Consider the following 9,948-nt stretch of genomic DNA (forward strand, 5'->3'; position numbering starts at 1 on the left):
ATATTCTACTTCGGCCGTGGATAAGGCAACTAAGTTATGTTTCTTGGAGAACCAAGAAACCAAAGATTGTCCAAAGTAGTGACAAGTGCCGCTAGTACTCTTCCTATCATCCTTACTACTGGAAAAGTCCGCATCAGTGTAGCTCACAATCTCAAATGTTGTATGCTTAGGGTACCACAAACCTAATTCTATAGTCCTAACTAAGTATCTAAGAATTCTTTTGACTGCTAACAGATGATAATCCTTAGGAGTGGCCTAAAATATAGCACACATGCACACACTAAACATGATATCAGGTCGACTAGCTGTAAGGTATAGGAGACTACCAATCATGCCACGATATAATTTCACATCAACAGAGATGCCTTGCTCATCTTTATCAAGTTCGATGGAAGAACTCATAAGAGTACTAAGGATTTTATCATCTTCCATATTAAATTTCTTTAGCAAGTCCCTTACATATTTAGATTGGCATATAAAGGTTCCATGTTTAGCCTATTTGATTTGAAGTCCTAAGAAGAAACTCAGTTCACCCATCATGCCCATTTCAAATTCACTTTGCATGCATTTGGAAAACTCATTACACAAATCATCTTTTGTTGCTCCAAAAATAATATCATCTACATAGCACGAGGAGCATATCATCATTTTTAGATTTGATGAAAAGTGTAGTATCAATTTTGCCACGGGTAAACCCATTTTCTAATAGAAACCCACTAAGCCTCTCATACCAAGCTTTAGGAGCTTGTTTCAATCTGTACAAGGCTTTGGACAACCGATATATATGATCAGGATATTTATAATTTTCAAAATCGGGAGGTTGTTCTACATACACTTCTTCATTAATATAGCTATTTAGAAATGCGTTTTTAACATCCATTTGATACAATTTAGAGTTCTTAAAAGTGGCATAACCAAGCAAAATATGAATGGCTTCCATTCTAGCTACAGGAGCATAGGTTTCTTCAAAGTCTATCCCTTCTTCTTGGTTGTATCCTAGGCAACTAGTCTAACTTTGTTCTTAGTTACTACCCCATTCTTATCTTTCTTATTTCTATATACCCATTTTGTTCCAATAATTGAATGATCATTAGGCCTAGGAACTAGAGTCCACACTTTGCTTCTTTCAAATTGGTTAAACTCTTCCTGTATAGACATTACCTAAGACTCATCTTCTATGGCTTCCTTAATGTTTTTGGGTTCTTCCTGAGATAAGAACTAGAGTCCACACTTTGCTTCTTTCAAATTGGTTAAACTCTTCCTGTATAGACATTACCCAAGACTCATCTTCTATGGCTTCCTTAATGTTTTTGGGTTCTTCCTGAGATAAGAAAGCAAAATGGCTAACTAGGTTTCTTAAGGAGGATTGGGTTGCTACACCACGTGAGGGTTCACCTATGATTTGGTCTAAAGGATGGTTTCTAATGAATTTCCAATCCCAAGGTAGTTTTTGAACCTCACTTTCAACTTTATCATTTTCAATTGATTTATCATTTGCTTCTAAGTTGATATCCATATTGTTTTCAATAGAAAGCTTATCTAAATCTTTTCTAATATCAATATCATCTTCATCATTTCTTTTAGAAAATGGATTAGATTCATCAAACACAACATGAACAGATCCAATAACAACTAATGTTCTTTTATTAAAAACTATGTATGCTTTACTGTTAAGTGAATAACCAAGGAAAATACCTTCATCGGATTTGGAGTCAAACTTCCCTAGGTGCTCATTATCTCTAAGTACAAAGCATTTACAACCAAAAACATGAAAATAGGAAATATTAGGTCTATGGTTGTTCCACAATTCATATGGAGTCTTATTAAACGAAGGCCTAATTAACACTCTATTCATGACATAACATGCAGTACTTACAGCTTCTACCTAGAAATATTTGGGTAATTTATGTTCATTTAGCATTGTCTTACCCATTTCTTGCAAGGACATATTCTTTCTTTCTACAACTCTGTTTTTTTGTGGGGTCCTGGGTGCAGAAAAATTATGTGAAATACCTTCTAAGTCACAATAGTTTTCTATGCCATCATTTTTTTAATTCAATTCCCCTATCACTTCTTATGTGTGTGATTTTATAGCCTTTTTCATTCTGAATTCTTCTACATAATTTTGTGAATTGTTCACGTGATTCATCTTTATGAGAAAAGAATAGCACACATGTGAACCTAAAATAATCATCCACAATAACAAAGGCATACAATTTACCACCTAAACTTTGAACTTGAATAGGACTAAATAAATCTAAGTGTAGCATTTCAAGTGGTCTAGTGGTAGATATGATTTTCTTTTTCTTAAAGCTTGATCTAGTTTGCTTACCCATTTGACATGCATTACAAATTTCATATATCACAAAATGAGTTTTTGGCAAGCCTTTAACTAAGTCATTTTTTACAAGTTTTGACAAGAGATCCATACTAGCATGTCCTAAACGTCTATGCCATAACCAGCTAGCTTTGTCTATTGCAGAAAAACGTGTAACTTGTTGAGAAGATAAATTATCAAAACTAATTGTACACACATTTTCATGACGTTTAGCTGTAAAAAGTACTTTATTATCTGATTTAGTCTCAACAATGCATTTATCATTTTCAAAAGATAGTTTATACCCTTTATCACATAATTGGCTAATACTTAATAAATTATGTTTCAAGCCATCAACAAGCAATACATTATCAATAACGAGAGAAGGTTCCTTACCAACCTTACCTACACCGATGATTTTCCCTTTTGTGTGGTCTCCGAATGTCACGAATCGTCCTTCCTTGGGAGTGATGGATGCGAATTTGGCCTTGTCGCCGGTCATGTGTCGTGAGCAGCAACTATCCAAGTACCACTTGCCCTTGGAAGAGGATGACCTCAAGCATACCTACCAAAATATCTAAGTAACATACGTTGTTCCTTTAATTCTATTGGGTCCAAAGGGGTTAGTTCCTGATTCACCTTTCACTTTCCACACCCTTTTAATTTGTACATGCTTGTTTCTAACTGGATAGTCAAACTGAATGTGACCAATCTGTTTGCCTTTAAAACATATCAATCGACACCGAGGATCTATAGGTGGAATTTGGGAGTTTGATTTTCGAGTAAAATGTCCCAAATACAGAATAGGTCTTCTCACATTTTCAATACCATTAAATCCAAGACCCTTTTATTTAGACAGTTTCTTTTGGCCCCAAGTAGTTTTTCAAAATTGCGTTGGCCCTCAGTGAATTTATAAATAATCTTGAAGCTATCCTCCAATTTTCTTTCAAGTTCAGCCAATTTCACATTCTTTTCTTCTTTCCAAGCAGAATGAACAAATTTTCCCATTTCAATAAGCTTTGAATAATTTTCATATTTCTTTTTCAAAAAATCATTTTCCTTGGTCATTTTCAAAAACAATTTTGTCACATGAATATATTCATATTGCAATTTTTTATAAGTAGGCATGCTATCAGAATCACAATCATCATCATCAGAATAATATGAAGATGAGGAGCAGGAAGACAATACCTCATCATCATGTTCCATCAAGCACAGGTTAGTAACCTCTGAATTACTACGGTCTGAATCTAAATCACTGCTACGTAGTTTATCCCACGAGGTGCTTGCTTTCATGGCTTTCTTCTTTTTCCTAGACTCCTTTTTCAGCAACTGGCAGTTAGGTTTGATATGTCCAACCTTGTTGCAATTATAGCCCATGGAAGCATTCGATTTTTTTTTTCTTTTACTAGACTCTCCCTTCTCATATACAGACTCTCAATACTTTCTGTATGGTCTACTGTTCTTCCATGAAGAACCTGCTAAATTTTCTAGTAAGCATAGCCATGTCATCTTCATATTCAGGTTCACTGCACTCACTAGAAGTATTAGTAGACATTTTTAATGCAATCACCTTTTTCATCCTATTGTGCTCATTCAGTCTCTTATTAATAGCTAACTCATAGGTGACAAGTGAACCTATCAATTCATCTAATGACATAGTCTTAAGGTCTTTACCCTCAGATATGGTAGTAGCCTTTGCTTCCCAAATAGGAGGCAAACCCTTAAGGACTTTCCTAATCATCTCATACGTAAGATAGGTCTTACCTAAGGCATGCAGTGAATTAATGATGTGTGTGAATCTAGTGTACATGCTCTGAATGGACTCACTAGTGTTCATCCTAAATGCTTCATACTCACTAGTCAGCATATCAATCCTACTATCTTTTACATCTCTAGTATCCTCATATATGACCTCTAACTTATCCCATATCTCCTTAGCAAATGAATATGCCATAACTCTATTAAATTCATTCACATCAAGACCACAATACAGATTATTCATAACAATAGCATTTAAACTAACAACTTTCATATCATCATTAGTATATTCCTCTTCAGTCTTAGGAACTCTAGTTTCACCTTTATATTTCATAGGAACATAGCTTCCCTTAGAGACAACTCTCCACACCTTCTAGTCAATATTTTGAAGATAGATGCACATCCTCTATTTCCCAAAGGTGTAATTGACACTATTGAAAACTGGAGGGCTTATGGGAAAGGGTCCTTTAGGGAAAGGGGTTACAGTACTATGAGTCATCTAGATCTTTTGCAAAATAACTATTAAGTCTAAGCTACTAGGCTCTGATACCAATTGTTGACTTTGTTGTAATCCAGAGGGGGGTGAATTGGTATTTTAAAAATTAATCCCCTAGGTCAATCCACTAGCAGCAGTATTACACAAGCCTAAGGTCAATCTAGTGCGTATAAAATAAATGAGTATATATATTCAGTGGAAATTAAACTGCACAAGTGATTTAATTAAGCATGCACGATAAAGCAGTAAATAGAGACGACACTAGAAATGTTATCGAGGTTCGGAAAACTGCCTATGTCCTCGCCTTGGCTCATAAGCACAAGGATTACACTATAGGCTCACTTAACAGGTGGAGCATAACCTAAACACAATCAGATCACTTAGCACAGGGCTAACCTCAACCTTCACAACCCATCCTTTTGGGCTGGATTACCGCCCCCTCAGGTCACGCCTGGAATACAATAGATTTACAATAAAATTTGTGTACAAACTATATGCTTCTTAATCAAGCAGAATTGCACCAATATAATCACACACTGCCAAATGATAAGATATAATAAGCTCAATGTAGTTTTGATGTCTACTCTAAAAAATAAAGCAAGTATAGCAATCAGTGTGTGAGAGTGTGAGTGTTAGGATCTTTATGTCAAGGCAATAATATCAATCACAATATTCAGCAACAAAGATCTTTCACAACACAAGTAAATATTTCAACAATATTTTTCTCAAAAATAAGTACAAGAGATATTTAAAAATGGTTTGCAAAAAATTATTTTACAAAAAAAAAAATGCAATGCAAGCTCTTGAGTATTGCAATGATTATACAAAACTCACAAGCTCAAAGAAGTTTTCCTATGAAAGACTTATAAATGAAGTCTCCTAGAAAAACTTAGTGCTTGCTCCCAAAACAAAATGAATCTCAATCAACACAAGTAGATGAGAGTGTACGCTAAATGAGATGAATGCAAGAGCACTCTTACTAAATGATTTTAGCAATAGGAATGAGTAAGAATGAATCTAAAAAGCTTTAATATGAGAAATGGAAGTTTTGGATTTCGAAGAAAAATTGCTAATCATTTTTGCTAAGATCATCTAATCCATGCAAATGAACCCTATTCATAAAGAAGGGTAAAATTATAATTGTTTGGGATATGTAGGGTATTATTAAATTTGTTTTAAAACCATTTAATAAAATTAACCTTGTTTTAGCCTCGGTAAAATACGAGCAACCCGAGAGGGTCAGTGGACCATTTTTATGGTTCGGTCGACCGGGGTGTTTTGTTCGGTCGACCAGGATGAATTTGAGCAGGGAAGATGGTCAACCAATCAAAGGAGATTCTAAACCCTCCAAGGTTCGGTCGACCAAACTTAGTTCGGTTGACCGAACTTCTTATACTTCGGTCGACCAAGTCTTTTTGAACCTGGAGGTTTGGTCGACCAAGGCGTTGGGACTTCCCACATGTCCGTTCAGTCGACCAATGCGTTGGTATTCATTTTAGGATGGTCAACCGAGTAGTCAACAGGTTTGACCCTAGGAAGGTTCGGTCGATCAAAGAACTCTGTGCATTGGAGTTCGGTCAACCGAACATGCCAACACTGTGCATTTCAATCCTATTCCTTTTATGAAATTGTCCTTAATCATATGATAATCAATTATAAGATTATGGGGGACATTTTCATGCAATGTTATAGGTCCTATGGTCGATCTAAGGCCTTTGAACTTATCTATCCTATCATGCATGCAATGCATTAAATTATTACAGACCATTAATCTTTAATTATTACAGACCCGAACAAACCTTAGTTAAATTACAACAAATAAATGGACTGGGTCTTTAGCTTCTTCAAGTCCATGTGCATCATATTGAAACCTCCAATTGATCATGCACACAAACTCATCAACCATTAAATATCAAAGTATTTGTCATAATCAAAACAGGGTATGACCTATCAGGTCAACAATCGTCAACTAGACCTCCTATTTTCTGTAGTGTAAACTACAGTGTTTGGAAACGAAGAATGAGAGTCTATCTACAAACCATGGATTGGAAGGCATGGAAAGTTGTCACACATGGTGACCACATCCCCACTAAATTAGTAGATGGTAAAGAAGTACCCAAATAGGAAAAAGACATGACCGATAATGATTTTAAGATGCTGCAAGTTAATTCAAGTGCCATGAATGCACTATATTGTGCTCTAGATGTAAATGAGTTTAATAGGGTCATAGCATGTCAGTCAGCCAAAGAAATTTGGGATAAGTTAGAGGTAACCTATGAAGGAACGGTCGATGTTAGAAATAGTAGAATCGACATGCTCACAAGTGAGTATGAGGCCTTTAGGATGAACCCGGATGAAACTATCACTAACATGTATACAAGGTTTACTCACATAATATACTCCTTAAATGCTTTAGGGGAAAATTACTCAACATATGAAATGATTTCAAAAATCCTTAGAGGACTTCCTCCGATATAGGAACCTAAGGCCACAGCGATCACAGAAGGAAGAAACCTGAAAAATACTTCTCTTGATGAGTTAATTGGATCCCTTCTGACATATGAGATGGCAATAAAGGGAAGAAATTCCAAGAATAACAATAAAAATAAGAAATCAATAGCCCTTAAGACTGCCAAAGAAAGCTGATGAAGATGATGATAATGAATTAGATGATGAAAAACTAGCCTTCATTACTAAAAGACTTGGAAAGTTTTTCAGAAATAATAGGAAGTTCCCTCGAAAGTTTAAAGGATCAAAAAATGACAAAGGAGAAACAAACAAAAAGAAAACTAAGAATGAACCTCCTATGTGTTATAACTGCAAAAAGATTGGACATATTAAATCTAATTGTCCACAACTGAAGAAAGATAAGAAAAAAAAAAAAAAGGCAATGAAGGCTACATGAGATGATACAAGCTCAAGCAAATTGGAGAACGAATCAAGTGAAGAAGAAGTTGCCAACATATGCTTCATGGCTCATAATGACGAGGTATGCTTTAGGACCACTCCATCAAAATAAAAATGGTACTTGGACAGCGGGTGTTCAAAACAATAGACTGGAGATAAAACCAAGTTCACCACACTAGTTCAAAATGATGGAGGGTATGTCACCTTCAGCGACAACACTAAAGGTAAAATCATCGAAATCAAAAAAATAGGTAATGGATCCTCATTAACAATAGATGATGTTTTACTAGTGGATGGGTTAAAGCATAATCTTTTAAGCATAAGTCAACTTAGCGATAAGGGATTTGACATAATCTTTAAGCGAGATAAGTGCATAATTCAAAATCCAAGAAAACATGAAGTTCTATTTACATCTTATAGAGTCAATAATGTATATTGTATAAACCTTGAAAACCTAATCTCTCAAGAAGTAACATGCTTGGCTGCCATGAATGAAGCCAGTTGGCTTTGGCATAGAAGACTAGGACATGCAAGCATGGATTTGTTATCAAACTTATCTAGAAAGAAGTTAGTCAAAGGTTTACCAAGCACAAAATTCATAAAAGATAAAATTTGTGATGCTTGCCAACTTGGGAAGCAAATTAAAACAATCTTTAAAAAGAAGAAACATATTTATACTAGTAGACCCCTAGAACTTATTCATTTAAACCTGTTTGGTCCTACTAAAATACAAAGCATAAGAGGAAAGAAATATGCTTTTGACATAGTTGATGACTTCTCTAGGTTTACCTGGGTACTCTTTTTAGCCTCCAAGGATGAAGCTTGTAATTTGTTAATAAGTTTGTATAAGAGACTTCAAAATGAAAAAGGATATGGTATCTCAAATATTAGGAGTGATTAAGGAAAAGAATTCAACAACAAAGAAGTTGAAAAATTCTATAATGAACATGGAATAAGTCATAATTTTTCAGCATCTAGAACTCCACAACAAAATGGAGTTTTTGAAAGAAAGAATAAAACTCTTCAAGAAATGGAAAAAATGATGCTCAATGAACATAAGCTACCAAATTATTTTTGGGTTGAGGCGGTAACTATCGCATGCTATATGATAAATAGAGTATCAATAAGATCAAATTTAAATAAAACTCCCTATGAACTATGGAAAGGTAGAAGGCCTAACATATTTTACTTTAATATTTTTGGATGCAAATTTTTTGTATTAAATGATAAAGATTATTTAGGTAAATTTGATGCAAAAGCTGATGAAGGAATATTCTTAGGATATGCATTAAAGAGTAAAGTTTTTAGAATCTATAATAAAAGAACTCTTACAATTGTGGAATCATTCATGTAATATTTGAAAATCCATTTAATAAAATAATAAATGTTGAAGAATTTAAAACCACTCAAAAACCAGAAGACTTAGAAATTATAGAAGTGAAAGAAGAGAAAAATGAATTAACTTCAAATGATGATGTACAAAAAATTCTTGAGTTACCCAAAAAATGGAAATTTGTAAGAAATCATCCCAGAGATCAAATCATAGGAGAACCATCATGAGGTGTATCTACTAGGAGAACCATCATGAGGTGTATCTTCATTGAAAAATTTATGTAATCATTATGCATTCTTATCTCAAAATGAACCTAATAACATTGAAGAAGCTCTAAGTGATGATTCATGGATAGTGGCTATGCAAGAAGAATTAAATCAATTTGAAAGAAATAAAGTATAGAAATTAGTTCCTAAACCAGATGACTATTCAATTATTGGAACAAAGTGGGTATTTAGAAATAAAAAGGATGAAAATGGAATTATGGTAAGAAATAAAGCTGGACTTGTGGCTCAAGGATATAACCAAGAAGAAGGAAAAGACTATGATCAGACCTTTGCTCTGGTAGCTAGAATGGAAGCCATAAGAATGCTATTAGCATATGCATCTCACAAAGAATTTATAAATACAAATGACCAATGGGCAAACATTTTCACAAAACCTCTTCCAAAAGATAGGTTTATCAATAAGAAGAGAACTTAGCCTATTACACAATAGGGAAGTGGTTTAAAAAGAATACAAGAAAAGAAAAGAAGAAAAATTGAAATTTTTGAGAAGTTGGGCGATTGACTTCAGTGATTCCAGTCGACAGACAGGCCACTGACTTGTAGGAATTCAAAGTCTCTATTAGTCAGGCAACTGACTTCTAAGACCCAGTCGATTGGATCATCGAGGGTTTATAAATTTTGAGCGCGAAACCCTAATTTCTTTCATTCCAGTCAACTGGACTTGGCTCCTCAACTCACCCGAACTCTTTATCTTCCATTCCCCTTACTTCTAAACCCAAAATCTTCTTTCAAAGAGTGGAAAATAATATTTCCACATCTTCCCATTCGAATTTCTAGGGTTTTTCTATTGCGTTCATTCCTCAAAATGCCACGAACCAAACATGCAGCAAATTGAGGTTCTACCTAC

This window comes from Malania oleifera, chromosome 12 (assembly GCF_029873635.1).
Source record: "Malania oleifera isolate guangnan ecotype guangnan chromosome 12, ASM2987363v1, whole genome shotgun sequence".
Classification (NCBI taxonomy): Eukaryota; Viridiplantae; Streptophyta; class Magnoliopsida; order Santalales; family Ximeniaceae; genus Malania; species Malania oleifera.